Raw genomic sequence first — 16,629 nt, forward strand, 5'->3', positions numbered from 1 at the left:
CACAACTTTCAAATGCACAAACTGAGCTGAATCACACAGCCACACTGTCTGTCATTGTGTGTGCAGGAAAAACATTGGACTTGCATGTGTGCTTGGGCAATTAACATAGCAGTTGGGTAGAGATCAGCTGTCCACCCCTCTCTCTCTCACACACACACACACACACACACACACACACACACACACACACACACACACACACACACACACACACACACATACGCACAAACGCACACAGACACATGTACACATATGCAACTATCTCTCAGTGGTGGCAGGTGCATGTTTAAGTGTAGTTCGAGTCCACTGTGTCCAACTGCCTGGGAAGGCAGCTCTCTAACACATGCACACATGCACACATGCACACATGCACACATACACACACACACCAGGGGGAAGAGCCAGCAGATGTCTCAGATTTGGCTGCTGACCAAAAAAACTCACTTCTTCTTTTTTACTATTTTACATTTGGTCCTCTCGATTACATTAACCCTTACACACACACACACACACACACACACACACACACACACACACACTTTGCATTTTAAACATCAGTGTATCATTATCAAACTGACTGTTATGCCTTGGTAGAATCCCTGTAGAAAAACAACAAACCATGGGGCAGACATGTTGTGGCCTGTTTTTTTTTTTTTTTTGTCAAAATGCTCCCTGAAGGGCTCCCAGATAGCTCAGTTGGTAGAGCAGGTGCCCATATGTTGAGGTCTACTCCTTGACGTAGCGGGCCACGGAATCGACTCTGACCTGCAGCCCTTTGCTGCGTGTCATTCCCCCTCTCTCTCCCCTTTCATGTCTTCAGCTGTCCTGTCAAATAAAGGCCGAAAATAATAAAATAAAAAATAAAAAAATGCTCCCTGAAAATGTGCACATTCAATTTGGTGGAAAATGATTAAAACGTGTGTGTTGCCCGTCAGGCTCTGGCTCAAGAAAGAAGTTTTGGTGTGGCTCTTGCGACATGACCCTGAATATAATGAATAATAAATAAATGTGGTACATTTCTAGTCCTTTTGACTGCGTAGAAAGGACCATCCTTGATATTGTAAGATTTCAGGATAAGGCATTTAGGTGAAGACTTAACTAATGTATGAGTTTTAGCGAAATACAAACCAGAAATAGCAGTAAGAAGGGTCAAAGTCATAGTAACCTTTCTCACAAAACAGTATCAGTTTGTATCAGATGAAGAGGGAAGAAGACGTGGGAGAGAGGATGTGATTCACTGAGGAGAACTTGTGATGTGCGATATTTCCTGAAAGAATGACTTTTCAACCGATTACATAAGATAAGGTGAGGTGACACAGAGTGACTGACATCTGGTGAGCAGGTTGAGTCTTTCAGTGTCTTTGCTCAAGGGCACAGCAACAGGACATTTGATCTGACTTGTCAGTGGAGACAATGTAAATATGAACAACATGAGAATAAAAGTTGATTATACTGTAAAAGGCTTCTTACACTACAGGGATTCAAGCAGGTTTCTGCATCAGCTCAGCTGTTCAAGGAAAGTGAGAGAAATTGTTTTCTGAAATAGAATGTTTGTGAACGTGAACCGAAGCCAGTGGGAACTGGATGAACCTGGACCAGCACCATACTGGCCCGGGTCAGCCTCACAGTGTGAAAAAGGCACTGAGAACTCTCTGAATGGTCCTCCCAGGCAGGGTCAGTGTCTGGGAAACGCAGCAGGTTCTCTTGTTATTGTGGGCAAGACTGGGACTTCCAGCATAACCAGTGGGTGGTGTTTAAGGTGAAATTCTGCTAAATTATTGTACACTGTAAAAACACAACAGCATATCAAACACACACTTACATACATTTGATCCTGGGTGTATGACGCCTAGTTGTACTCGATGACGGGCCGACTCCTGTTGTGCAGTGATAGATTACGGCTCACCAAACCCTGGAAACTGAACATTATTCATACACTTGAGCATTTCATTATTATCTGCATGAATCCATTCAGTATTATAGTCTAAAGTCTACTATCAAAGTGAGATTACTGGTCTCGGAAAGTACTACTCAGCCTGTGAAAACAGTTTGTGAGAAAATAACCGATAACTAACCCTAACCCTAAAGAACAGAAAGCTTGCATTACAATCTGGGAATGCAGAATTCGAAACCCATCTTCACATTTACATCTTCTGACAAAATCCCCTTTTAACATATTAATCATTATTCTTGTTTTATGTGTCTTACAGAGAGGACTGAAAGAGGATGCATGTTTACCTAGGATGCTTTGCATATGAGGTAAGACCATTTAATTATGATAAATATTTTTTTTTTTGCCATTTTAATATATATTCTTTGCTTTTATGTATCCTAACCAAATGCATATAACCTGGGGAAGCGGCACTCCAAAACTACCATTCTCTGGTCTTAGTTTACCATTTTATTTCTTAGGCCTAAGATAAAATGAATGAGGCAATGTTGGTGTTCTGCATGTCCCAACTTAAGGGTCGTGACCCCCCACATGGGAACACTTAATTTGTGGAAAATAAATCATTAATTTCTACAGAATCTGTCTAGATGTTTTTTGAAGTAGAGTATAATATGCAACATTCAGTTTCACATGGCATCTTACATTATAGCATATATACAAAATGCAATGTTTTACTGCACAGCACCACAGGGCTCATCAACCTATGTGATTGGGAATTTTTAAAATTAGTGTGGTGTCACATAGAAATATGATAATCCGAGGTAGAAGAGGTGGGGTTAAGAGAACTTTAGAACTAAATGTGACCACAGGCAGATCAAAGGTTGAGAAACCCTGACAGGGTTTATACAGTGAAGCTTAAAAACTGGTTCCCTGTAACTGCAGTGTGTGTGTGTGTGTGTGTGTGTGTGTGTGTGTGTGTGTGTGAGAAAGAGGCGTGTGTGAGTGTTTAAGTGAGACTGCTAGCCTGACACATTTTCTGTGTTTGTGTGCGCTACAGAGAGCTGTGCGAATACATGTGCTAGCTGTGTGTGTGTGTGTGTGTCTGTGTGTGTGTGTGTGTGTGTGTGGCCTGTGAAGCACAGCTGCTTCCACCAGCGCTTACAGCTTTTGTCATTTTTAAAATTACCTCTCACTCACTCACTCACTCACTCACTCACTCACTCACTCACTCACTCACTCTCACTCTCACTCTCACTTTCACTTGTGTTTTCTGCCATCTCACTTAGTATGAGGCTTATTATCCAAACAGGGACAAGGCTTATTTTGAGAGTGCTGGATGTAAAGTAACAGGTTTTCTCATCTTCTCTCAGTCTTTCCCTGTCACTCATTGCCTCTGCTGTCTCTGACAGACTTTCATTTGCTTTCATTTTTATATACAAGGTGGTAGTGTAGATGTCTACCAAACGTACGAGACTGAACACCCCTGTCTTTGGTCTGAAGTTGTTTCATGGTTCGGGCTAGGCCCCTATTTCCAGTGAGGGGAAATGTTAATGGGACATACTTTTAGACAGTGCTTTCAACTTATTGGCAACAGTTTGGTAAAGACCCTTTCTTGTTTCAACATGACAATGCCCCCGTGCACAAAGCAAGGTTCATAAAGAGAGGTTTTTTTCCTCTTTGGTGTGGAAGAACGTGAGCCCTGACCTCAGCCGCCATCCAACACATTTGGGATGAACTGGAAGTGGAGCAAATCCATACAGCCAGGATCCAACATTTTGTGGGAAGCCTCCCAGGAGAATGGAGGCTGTTACTGTATGTCAGCAGATTAATGCCACAACCACGTATGGGTATATTTGGTCAGGTATCCATATACTTTTGTCCATGTAGTGTATGTTATTATTATATCCTAGAATGAGCCACATATTACCATCCAATACTCAGTATGAAGGTATTTCTTTTGTCAATATCAACACTATGCATAATGTGTGAACGATGGCAGTCTCAACCACAAAACATGCAGCATTTTAGTTTTTTAAATGTCACCATATACAGGGTTCCCGCGGGTCCTTAAAAAGTCTTAAATTAAATTTCGTGAAATTAAGGTTATTAAATGTCTTAAATTTACTTTACATTTGCTGTAGGTAGTATTACATTTGCTGACAGTGTTTTTAAGATGATGATGACATGATTTTGTATACCTGCGACACAAATTACAGTGTAATCAATAATAAAAACATCATGAAATTATACATAGCACTGCTATAAAATGTAATGCAAGTCCGACGTTTTAGAACAGTAGGTCATGTAAATCATTCAGTATCTTGAGGGAGTTTTTTTTCTGCACATTGGCTAACAGGAGGTGTGTGTGTGTGTGTGTGTGTGTGTGTGTGTGTGTGTGTGTGTGATGTGGGAGGAGTGTGTGTGTGCGTGATGTGGGAGGAGACAGGGAGGAGTGTGTGTGTGTGTGTGTGCGCGTGATGTGGGAGGAGACAGGGAGGAGTGTGTGTGTGTCTACATGATGGGGGGAGGAGACAGAGAGGGAGAGAGAGAGAGAGAGAGGATTTGTGGCATGTAGTTTGTCAGCTGTCATTAGGCGCAGATGACACACACACACGAAGGTAATCTCGCAGAGAAAAGAGGGGAAATACAAAACGAGTGTGTGTGTTTGAGTGGTGTGTGTTGTGCACTGCTGTGTTGACTGTGTGTATAGTGTGAAAACCAGTGCGTCCAACTGGCCGGCATGGGATGGTCAGCCGGCTCTGGACTGGTTATGGACTGGTTTAACCAAAGCAGAGGTAAGTGACCATCAGCCTCCTACTTTTTTCTTTTCTCAGTAACACATTTAAAGGGCCAGTCTGTAAGGTTTAACAGCAAACATTTAAGCTATATCTTTACTTTCATAATTGAAGTGTTTGAGTGAGTTTGTAGATAGCTGTTTTTGTGTAATACTCCTGTGTTTACTAACCAAACTGAAGCTTAAAAAGCATTGCTAAACATTAATAACTCAAATGAAGTTGTTGGGCCCTGTGTTGAAACACTGTCAGTCAATTTGGGAGTCATGTAAGGGCCCACCCATGTGAGATAGTTGAGCCACTGTTTTCTTTGAACAAGAACAACATCTTAAGCTGTAGTATTAATTATAATATTATCTTTACTGTATGTCTATTATTACCAAGATGAGTTTGATGCTCACAGTATGCGAGACTATCTTCTTAGTCAGACTTGGACTTTGAGCTGTCATGTATTATTGTGGTTGTGTGTGTGTGTGTGTGTGTGTGTGTGTGTGTGTGTGTGTGTGTGTGTGTGTGTGTGTGTGTGTGTGTGTGTGTGTGTGTGTGTGTGTGTGTGTGTGTGTGACCAGTCATTCATAACCACTCCCCCCAACACACACACAGATAGTGCCCAGTCAGCAGGCCTGTAGCTGCTCTGTCACCTGAGGTCTAACCAGCCAACTGTTTACTCCGTTTGCTCTGCTTCAGTAACGACCGTTGTTGCACTCATTCAGAAAGCAGCACGTTCACTATGTGCAGCGAATGTCAAGAGAAATCTTAAGTATAGAACTGGCAACATTTTTCACAGTTTTACAAAGTCAGTTGGTGAATGCAGAGTTTCACGATGACAAGTTCACAGTTTAGAAAAATATGAAGTTGGAAGCTTTCACTGTACCCAGTTAGTAAGGTGTTAGATCTATGTTAATTACAGTTTACTTACAAGGATATCTACACAGGATAATATATCACATAAGATTTAATGTTGTTTGTTTTCAAATAAAGATAGATATCCAACATCTGGAAAACATGGCACATAGTGCAAGAACAAATCAATGCTTTGGTGCTTTTGAATGATTATTGCACAATGTGCCCTTGCAGACCAATGATAACTTCTAAACAAACTAGATATGCGTCGTCGTTGAAACTACTGAGCTAAGTTTTTGAAGGCATTTTCTTTCTAAACTTACTGCTATGAACTATTTCATATTCACACTGCAAAAACTGGATAGTTTTAGAAAGTGGCTCAGTTGTGACTGTATGTTAATTTCCGCGCTGACACTAGCTGTAGCTGCAGATAAGTCCATCAGTGAGTTGAAGGTGCAGTTTGACCCTGAGGCCAGTAGAACTGTGTGAAACTCCAGCAGTGTTTTTGCTTTCGTTTTGTGTTGCTTTAAAGCTGTCACTCGTCTTCTCAGTAACTTGAACTCCCATCAGTTGAGTCATTATATCAGATACAAGCTTTATTGATATTGGACTTGTCAGTGTATTACAGGCTATCATGGCGTATTGTGTTGAGGGGAAACTGAAATCTATATATTTTTTTTCTGCATAAATCTGTAATATGTCACAATATTGCAAAGAATCACCATCTGTCTTAGCTTATTATTAGTCGAACTTTGTTAAAAGCATCATGAGTGTTTTGTCAACAAGCTGATGCTGTATTGTTCCTGTACACCCCCACTATAGACAAGGTTAAACCCTTTCATTTTCATTCCCTGAGACTTGTTGTCCTTCATATGAAATTGTCCTAATCTGAGAAGATAGATATGAAACCTGAGCTGAGAAGACTTCACGCTCAGGAGTTTGTGTCCAGATTTGGCCGCTGTTGAATGTTGTATGTAGAACAGCACTTCAGCCGCTATACAGAGCATGACCAGAGATAGACAGTGTCACTCTGATGATAAACAAAGCCCCCCCTTCTCTCTCTCTCTCTCTCTCTCTCTCTCTCTCTCTCTCTCTCTCTCTCTCTCTCTCTCTCTCTCTCATATACATGTTGGATAATAGTACACATTCAAGAGTCCAGAGTTTAACCACTGGACCGATTTTGGACACAAATGATCTGCTGTGTTTTCCTGCACTACATGTGGTTCAGTAGTTTTTGTATACAGTACCTCAGGGTGTGTTGTTAAGTTCCTTGGACTAACTCCATCAGATGTACACAGTTCTTGGTAATTGGCATGTTTGCTATTCTGCTAGTTTGACTTCTTTTCAGTGTGTACAATTTCACATTTTGTGTGTGTGCTTGAGAGAGACTAAGTGCTAGTCTTATATGTGCAAATTGGTGCACATGGGGGAAATTACATTTGGTTTGCATTTTTTTTAATATGGAAGATTATTGGTGATGTGTTTCTCATAATGTGCCTGTGTGTGCATCCGTGTGTACTCATAATTGAGTTAGCATCTGGGCAGGCATGTTCAATGTTATTGATTCCGGTCTATAATCGATCGGGCTCCCCCCGTACATGGAGCTGCCCATTCAGAGTAATGAGCAGTAGGGCTTATTGGACATGAGGACAATATGGGATATGTGATAATGTTATTAATATTGTGATGATGATATTACTAAACATGTAGTATACTCAGTTCTGTTGCTTTCAGTATTCTGCTAAAATACAACAAATTGCTTGTTGGAAATCATTTCCAACATTCTTTTATTGAACAAATTGAACATTGAGTTGAATATGAAAGGAATGAGTTACATTTTAAAGTGCAGTTTTCTGCTGATATTTTCTTTCAGCTAACACAAAAAAATCTCAGTGTCTTTCGCAATATGTCGCAGCCTTTCACGATGGGTTTATTGTGCCAGTTCATATCGCGATGGCGATAAAAATCCAATATATTTTGCAGACCTAATGAGCAGCCTCCAAACAGTTTATTTGAAATCATCAAATCTTTGTCTCTTTTGATTCTGGTCCCATCTTTAATGCTGGCGATCATTGCTGTGGGGTTTCTGCGCTGCACTTGACTGAGATCAACTTTGAATCAAAAGGCTGGTTTTCTTGGATTTTTTTCATTGATGCAGTGTGAGTGTGCTCTTCTGGTTCTCTTTCCTCATTTTCCAAGGGAATTGTATACACGAAGGTTTGAAATTGATTTAGTATTAAATTGTAGAAAACAAATGTCCAATTGGAATCATCATCCACATAATATGGATCATTTCTATTCAGTTATAACAGCATCCTCATTTTGCTGTGGCTCCAGCAAATCTAAGCATGATCACAACATTCAAAATAAGAAAAGTAAAGAAAAGTAGACATTGTTTTTAATTAAACAGTGCTGATGTGCCACTAAGTCGTTATTCTGATACCAATTAGTCTGTATTTGTTGAGAGAAGGGCCGGTGGGGTGGGGGTGGCCGGTTTGCAAATAATTGGGTCAATGTGTACAGCTTGAATTTTACGGCGACTCACTTCACAGCACACAGAAAGGCGTTTGCTTTCCATTCCAGCACACCAGTGTCGGCAGTCTTTGGAAACTTTGACAGCAATTCATTAAAAAAAGGACCGGGCTGCCAGGTGGCGAGGGGGGGGGGGACTGCTTTGTTGTTATGATGACAACATTTTAGATTTTAGACATAAATTGGTTGAGCATCTGACAAACTCCACCATTTCAGACATGAAAGTAAAATTTGAAAAGTCTCTAGTGTGTAGGTAGTAACCGCTAAGTCATTAGTGTGTGTTCAGCTCTAATATTAGGTATCAGCACAGACTGTATCATTAACAGACAGAGAATCAACTTTGCAACTTTTTTTTACCTCAGTTGGTGAGGTAAAGAGATTTTAAACATATCTTAGAGGTACAGATAATAAACTAAAGCATGCCAAAACATTTTCCTAGACACAATTCAGGTTCCCCAAAAACGGCATGCATCATACTCATAGAGTTGGCTATAAACGATACTAACCGGCAGATAGCTAAACTTCAAAACCATCCTGATGTGTCGGCTGTGCAGTAAATGGTGCCAACTCTAGCAAACACAAATTCAGTATTTTTGGTGAATGAAACTCAAAGTTCAAGTCAGTTCTTTTTTACAGACAACAGGTGAAGGGGGAAGATGCTGCTGGATGAATGGGGTGTGTTCCCATCTCCTAGTAGTTCCCTGCGAGGTGGACTGCGTCGGGTAATCCGCCTTGTTAAGTAAGATTCCAAACCGTAGGGAGCAACAGGCTCTGTTCAAAGGGAACTGCTAAGAGTGTAGGGAAGAACTGAACATTGGTTCATCACTTCGCCTGAAGCTCACACGCAAGATTACCATTGCACCTCGCTAAAAACGAAAGCGTACATCTTGTAAATGAATCAAAACACATGTATTCACAAGTTACATATATTTTAATAGAATAAGTTTTGTAATGTTATCAGTTTTTTTTTCAATATTTCAGTTCAGTAGAGTGATATTCCCACAGTAGCAGCAACATATCCAAGGTGTTACGTGTTACGTTACGGTAACGCATAGAGGAAGTGGTGTTGTTGGTACCAAGGGGGTAAGCCAGCCTCCGCAAAGCGTAGCTCCTATGGAGCCATTTTGTTGCCATCAAGCCATCACCTCCCGTTAGCATCCCATTGACTGCCATTCATTTTGATGTCACATCTGAAGAGTTTAAAGACTCTATTTGTCCATTGTTTATTTCTAAAGAAACACGACAATGTATAAAAGGCTCCATTACCTTGTAGCTCACGTTATGGCTCCGTAGCAGACGTTTTTATAAAAATAGACTAACGATTGGGTCATAACCACGAGACTTACTGTCTCATAGTAGTTTTGACTTCCATTAGCTGTTTAAGTTTAATTACTAATGTTAACTATCATTTTAGTGATCAATAATTAGCCTGTGTCTATGTTATCTCCTTACATATACCTACGCTCTCCGTCTCTGCTAGATTGGGAATGATTGAGATTTCTCTTGGCACAGCTACCAGAAGACTTCCAACTTTCAGACAGGTTGCTCACGTCACATTTACGTCTTCAAGCTCAGTTGGAGGCTGCTCAGTAACGCTCAGCCATCACCGGGAAAGAGACTTCACTGGTCTCCATAGAAAACAACGGCGTCACGTTGTCCATTTCTTTAACTGTCTATGGTTGGTACTGATGTTAACTGATATTCCCTGATCAGAGTAGGGAGAACCGTTTCTGTACACTGTGGAACGGAATGCAGCCGTGGTCTTCAGACTGGACTTTCACACGACATTACCATGCAGGGACCTCAATTGTTAGCGCAGCTCTTTTTCCATGTCCAGCGTATTGATGTTAGCCATATTAAGACAGGCTTCCAATGAAGCTCAAAATAATTGATAACTGATAATTGATAGTAATTGATATAAGCATGCAACCAAATAGCTAATTGTTAATAATCTTTTTTGGTTTGTAACAATAGTTTTCAGGTTGAGTACAGCGTTTCAGTTTAGGCCTTATGTCTCGTTCACATGCCACACCGAAATTTCCTTTGTGTGGTCAAACTAATAAGAAGGTGATAATTCTTCACTTCTAAAAAGCTGACATTTTGGACACAGGACTGTCACAGTAGTCATTTTAAAGAAAAAAGGTTTTTGTGACATTATTTTACACAGAGAAGCACTTCTCTATTTCAAATTTATTTATTTAAATGTACCTATCACAAAGTAGTGTTGAATAGTTGTACACCCACCAAGCACTTTGTGTTCTCACCTGTTAGTCACCTGTGGTTAGCTGTTACACCAAGTTGGCAGGAGTGCCTTCTACTTTGCAGCCGAACTGGTAACTTATGTTTGCGCTCTTTATATTGAGTTAGTTTAGTTAAAACACTTTATTTGAAGTCCTGTATGGTTTGGGAATACTTGCTGAGTCAGCTAATGTGTTTGCTTGGAATTTATGTACTAAGATGTGTATGTTTTGAGATGTATGCCTTCAATTTTTGTAATTTTTAACAAAGGCTTGTGATTAATTTGCTTGTTTGTTTTTTTTAAATCTCAGGCTAATGTTTTCACATGTGTTGGTATTTACTGTAATGTGTTTTTTTTATTTTGATGTTTGGTTTTGATGCACCAGTTCCAATGAATCCAAGACAATTTCCTCCAATGAGAGACGATAAAGTAACCTTAAAGGGTAACTACCGTTTTTTTCAAAGTGGACACTATTTTCCTATGTTTCTGTGTCTAAGTGACTGATGGGAACAACATCTTGAAGTTGGTCCAGTATTAAGCAAGATCGCTGTAACCAGCAGTCACAGACCAGGCTGCAATGTAACCCTATGGGGCAAATGTACATCGTCAATTTGGTCCTCTAGAAGTGCTTTTTTGCCACTGAAAGACTTTGATTATTCTAAGTGTCTGACAACATTATGGAAAGGATCCCTACAGAGATAGACCTTTAAAACCTCTTTAAGACCTTTCTGTTTAACCAGAAACAGCTCTGAAGTCGCTAGCGCTAAACCCACCAGACTCCATTTCAAAAAGCAATACTTTTAGTGTGTATAGAGTCAACATATTTTCACATGTAAATCGGTAAATTATGTGTTTATTTCAACCAAAACTAGAGTTGTGATGGTTGGAAAAGTGGAAAGACAACCCAAGTTGTCCAATTGCCCTATTAGAGTTTTTTTTCGATTGCTTAAGCACTATGTTGAAAGCAGGGACCGGTTTCTCAAAACACTACACCCAATCAGCAGAAGACCTCAGACCCTTAGCAAAATGAAAGACTTCTCTTTGAACCAGATACACACTGCTGTTGCTAACCTCAAACACTTTCAGCAATTCTACTTCTCAGTGATTACAGTACTGTAAATGAAGTACACAGAGAAAGTGCAAATATACGATATGTTCACCAAACACTACACAAGACAAATGCTGCAGACTGAGGAAAATCTCATTAATTTCTCTCCATATACCCAAATCAGTCAACATGTCAACATGGAGAATCACAACAAAACATGTCCCAGTTTCATACAGCCACTACAGTAGTGTGCATAACACTGTGAGCTCAGCAAACAACGGACACGCATTAAATACTGTATCCAGTACAGGCTACAATTACAGAAAATCTCTTCACCTTGCTGGATCTGGCCAGAGAATTTCATCAACATCACAGGCGATATATATCGTCATTGGCAAGACACCGCGGGAAGAATCGTCGTTAATGTCGAATCCAGCCTTGCACAGCTGCAAGTCGACCTGTTCACAGGCGTCCTCCGTGGCCTGAATGAGGGGGTACCTCTTCCTGTACCTCCTTCTCCTCCTCTGTGGATTCCCCCTTTCACCCTATCTCTTCTTCTCACTTCTCACTTTCATTTTGGTTGAAGGCAGATGAACTTACCTGCTGCATTTTTATAGTGCTTAAACCTGATTGGTGTGTCTACAATTAAGCAATCATGCATGTTTGTGTAGCTGATGGCTGTGCTTCACAGATTGGCTCATAGGTGTGGTCATGTGACAGTCAGTGCTTTGGAATTACAAGGAAGTGACATCATGATATCCTTCTGTGTCTAATGTCTACAAGTGTGTTTAGTGTTTTGCAAATCACTGGGTGTATTTTTTTGCAAAAAGTGTGAGGCTGACATTGTGCTGATAGTGGTGCACATCTGGGCCAATGTTTTGCTCCTTGAGTGTAAGGTTTTGATAATTGTGTAATACTTTTGATTTCAGTGTGTGAGCAATCGGCAAAAACTGTAACTTACATTGTAGCTTGTTTCACCGCTGCCGGCTGCAGCGATCTCTCTTAATACTGGACCAATGTCAAAGATTGTTGTTCCCATCAGTCACTTAGACACAAACACAAGGGTTGAAATAACGGTAGTTACCCTTTAACCTCAACATGAGCCTCAGGGTGTCAATAAAAGCTGCAGTACAAGTTTCCTTCCACTGTTGTCAATTTGTTTTGTGACAGTACTCATTGTAGAAATATGACATACTTTTCTGAAGTTGTAGTTACCTTGATGTAGAATAGATGTTGTCTCTGATGTGACCCAGAGATTTAAAGTCGGCTAGATTGACAAAAGCTTGTTGTCCTTAGCAACAGGCGGTAAGCCACTGACCATGAAGCCACCGGCTCAGGGCAGCATCACCGTGGCACCAAACAGCTGAGATGTACATAAAGAGAGTGGACGTATTGACGTGGACACACCAACGCACAGAGATGCACTCACATACACAAACACCCCTCCCCCCCATGCATATGATGAAGGCCCCTTGGGGTGGGAGAAACTAGTGTTCTTAATCCAGCTGCAGCAGGGTATTAAAGTGTGTGTGTGTGTGTGTGTGTGTGTGTGTGTGGACTGCAGCCTTGACAGAAGCTTAGACACCAAAGGGAGGAGCTATAGGGTCCCTCTCCTCAGTCTCTGCTGTCAGCCCTCTGCTGTCATGTTTACATCCTCCAAGTGCTAAAACATGGTCCTGGTTTTATTGATTTGGTTTGAGTTTAAAATTCTTCTTTTTGAAAACAGAGAAAGCTCTGGGTATCAGCATCGCATCATGGCCATATATTGTCTCATGGCTTCCCCAATGGTTCCCAGACGTTTTGGCTTGATTCACAAGAAAAAAATAATTAAGAAAGATTAGACAGAAGTCTAAAATATTAAACCTATATTTGTGTTGTGAGGGCTGCAACCCCTTGGCAGTGCGTTTGTCCAATGGCTGACCCTTAGGGTGGAACAACTGTTATTTCCCTACAGCCAAGGGTGTAATGCAGCTGGACGTCGGTGAGCGAGCCATTCTCACTCCAACTAGTCAACATACTGACGCTTGGTCAGGCGCCCTCATCGTCAGATACCGACACCCAAGACACCCTTAGGGTCTGTATGGGACACAGCGGGCATAGCAGCAGCTCGGCCGTGACGCTGTAAGATGAAGTAGTATACTATTAAGAGTAACGACGGTAGGGAGTAGTATGAAAGACAGCAAATCTGTGTAAGGAGGTAGGTTGGGGGGGTGGATGGGTCAAACAACACAGGACTTTCACCCAGGAGACCGGGGTCTTGTCCCGTGTGTCACCTAAACGTAATTAGGAATGACTAACTTTATTAACAACATTGGTGTGTTTTTTTGGGGGGGTTGTCATGGAGTAGAAGCAGCAAATGATGGACCATTCTTTAGAGGTTTCCACTTTCCCTGAAAAAAATACATTAGCTCTAATTTTGTGCTGCCAGTCATTACATAAGACTGCGTGGTCAGTGTCATTTTGTGTTATAAGCTCGAAACCTCAATTATCCTGCAAGCTAAGGCCTGAGGATGACTCATTACTGTAACAACCCATAGTGTGCTTTACTTCCATGGCAACTATCATTTTGTCAGTGTAGGCCTCTCCTGCTAATGGGGATTGTCACATCTTCCTATTGTACAGTGTTTCTTGTAGCCTTCTTACTTTCCTGCACTTTGTCTGCTATTTTATTATTATTATTTCAACATCCACCACACCACTTAATTTCCATTTTGGTCTTCCCACCTGACCTCCATCTGACTGTAACCCGACACCTACCTGCTCCCTGTCACCTGTAACATACCAGGAAGTAGATTTCAAGATATTTCTTAAATGCAAAAAATCAAACCAGAGAGACAATTTGTAGTTAAATAAAAGAAAACACATCTAAACCCATGTGGGAACCACTGCCCCATGTACTGAAAGCACAATTCAGATTGAAGTGTGAGTATTTTGATTGTTTTTATTATTATTTATATTTCATTTTAAGCAAATATTTATTTAGGTTCTTCAAGTATTTTCTTTCATTTTCCGTGTATCAATGTGTCAAATAAAATATGACACATTAATAGAAATGAGAATATGATCTGCATAATAGATTCTATATTATTACAGAAGCATCATCTCTTCCTTTAAAATAATTCTGTCAAAATAAAGCAGCTTTAACGTGAAAATGCTACCTGTGGCGCCTCCAACAAGTCAGCAGAATAATCAACCACCTGTGAAGCCTCACCCTGTCACTAGTGGTTTTTCAGGAAACAAAAAACAAAGAAGCTGAGGAGTGGAAACAGGCTGGGATCGATCCGTAGCTGGAATTCCTTAATGGCTGGTTTGACCATCTGGCCTCGTCTCTTCTCTCCGGCTCAAATTGTTTTTAAATGGCTTCACTTTGTGAAGCTCTTGGCTCCTCTGATTGCATTAGTACTGCGCTGAACGGCGCAAAGGCTTTTGTCGCAGGCTACATTAGTGTTAATTCATTGTGTGTTATGTGTGTCTCTCCGTATGTATGCATTTGATTGAAGTGTGTAAATGATACAGGTTGTGATTTCAGGGACTTTGTGTGTTTGTGCGCACCTTCCTGAGACATTCAGCCAGGCTTTCATCAACTTCAGCTCACCCAGTTGGACTCATGATGATGATGTTACAGGGCTCCAGACTAACTTTTCTCACTAGGAGCACAGTGGCCCCCAACTGAAAATGTAGGGGCACACACCGTAAATCAACATGCTAACCAAATATTCACATTTCTACTAATTTCCACTGTATTACTAATACATACTTTGATAACAGATGCAGAAATTACAATGTGCTTCAAATTCAGGTTCACTTTTGAAGATGCAACATAGAAGGTTAACTGACAGCCCCATCGCTGTCATGAAAAAACATGAAATATATATATATATATATATATATATATATCTATATCTATATCTATATATATATATATATATATATATATATCTATATCAGCTCTAGTCTACAATTACAATGAATTCAACTTCAAATTAAACATGCATTGTTTAGGCTACTACTGAACCAATATCGGTACCGATACCTGAAATTTGGTTCCGTTACCCAACGGTACCTTTTTTTTGGTACTTTCCCTCTATAATTACAAAACAATTATTTCAGTTGTAAAAAATATTGTCAAACCTATTTATCCTGTGTACTTAGAACATTATGTTATTTTATTAGAATGTTACTCTAAATAAATTAAACAAAAATAAAACCCCTCCCTCTCTCCTCCCAAACCCATCCCTACAACCTATTAAATGGAATAATTATTCATTTCTTACTCACTGTAACTTTTATTCTTTTATTTGTATATTCTATTTTAGCCTGTTTTATTTTCAGGACCGTTTTTAACTGCTCTTTAATGTTTCATGTAAAGCACTTTGAGTTGCCTTGTTGCTGAAAGGTGCTGTAGAAATAAAGTTGCCTTGTTGCTGAAAGCTGCTGTAGAAATAAAGTTGCCTTGTTGCTGAAAGCTGCTGTAGAAATAAAGTTGCCTTGTTGCTGAGTTGCCTTGTTGCTGAAAGCTGCCGTAGAAATAAAGTTGCCTTGTTGCTGAAAGCTGCCGTAGAAATAAAGTTGCCTTGTTGCTGAAAGGTGCCGTAGAAATAAAGTTGCCTTGTTGCTGAAAGCTGCCGTAGAAATAAAGTTGCCTTGTTGCTGAAAGCTGCCGTAGAAATAAAGTTGCCTGGTTGCTGAAAGGTGCCGTAGAAATAAAGTTGCCTTGTTGCTGAAAGCTGCTGTAGAAATAAAGTTGCCTTGTTGCTGAAAGGTGCTGTAGAAATAAAGTTGCCTTGCCTTACAACCTCAGCCTGTCAGTCAGTCCCCAGGGCACAGAAACCACTGTTGTGCCTGCTGTGGGCAGTGTAACGTGGGAAGTGTAACGTCAACAGCACCACGACCACTTGCAGCTCTCCATTAATATCATATCGCAGCAACCGCCGTCTGCGTGAAGTTTTGAAAAACTGTAACCACACTTGAAACCACTTTATCGGCATTTCCGTGACTCACTGTGACTTCAACAAAACTGCAGAGCCCACGTAGTTTGCACCGTCCGCAGCTACTGTATGCGTGTGTGTGCGAGTGTGTGTGTGTGTGTGTGTCAGACCTCCGCTCTCTTGTCAATTTTCAGAGAGGACAGATAAGCTTGAGCTTACGCGCTCTCAGGTACCGAAATTTCGACGTTTAACGTGTAAAAAAGGGGGCAAATTTACTGGTCGCACATGTGCGACTGGATGTAAAATTCAGTTGCACACTCTCAAATTTTGGTCGCAAAATACGACCATTTAGTCGC

At 40.6% G+C, this 16,629-nt stretch overlaps 1 protein-coding gene across 7 annotated transcripts in view; it reads left to right on the top strand.

The window, feature by feature from the left end:
• The window catches only part of LOC116055588 (nuclear receptor coactivator 2-like), a 59,599-nt gene that overhangs the window by 7,263 nt on the left and 35,707 nt on the right, over positions 1–16,629 (top strand). For 4 of the 7 annotated variants that reach the window (XM_031307604.2, XM_036005355.1, XM_036005356.1 and 1 more), the window contains exon 1: positions 4,430–4,686. The exons of 1 other annotated variant lie outside the window; for it this stretch is intronic. The gene's annotated coding sequence lies outside the window, so the exon portion shown is untranslated. Of the gene's footprint in view, positions 1–2,210; positions 2,260–4,429; positions 4,687–16,629 lie in introns of those variants that run through there. 2 more of the 7 variants (XM_031307603.2, XM_031307607.2) reach the window with 2 other exon arrangements.

The sequence above is a fragment of the Sander lucioperca genome, chromosome 9, assembly GCF_008315115.2.
Source record: "Sander lucioperca isolate FBNREF2018 chromosome 9, SLUC_FBN_1.2, whole genome shotgun sequence".
NCBI classification, from domain to species: Eukaryota; Metazoa; Chordata; class Actinopteri; order Perciformes; family Percidae; genus Sander; species Sander lucioperca.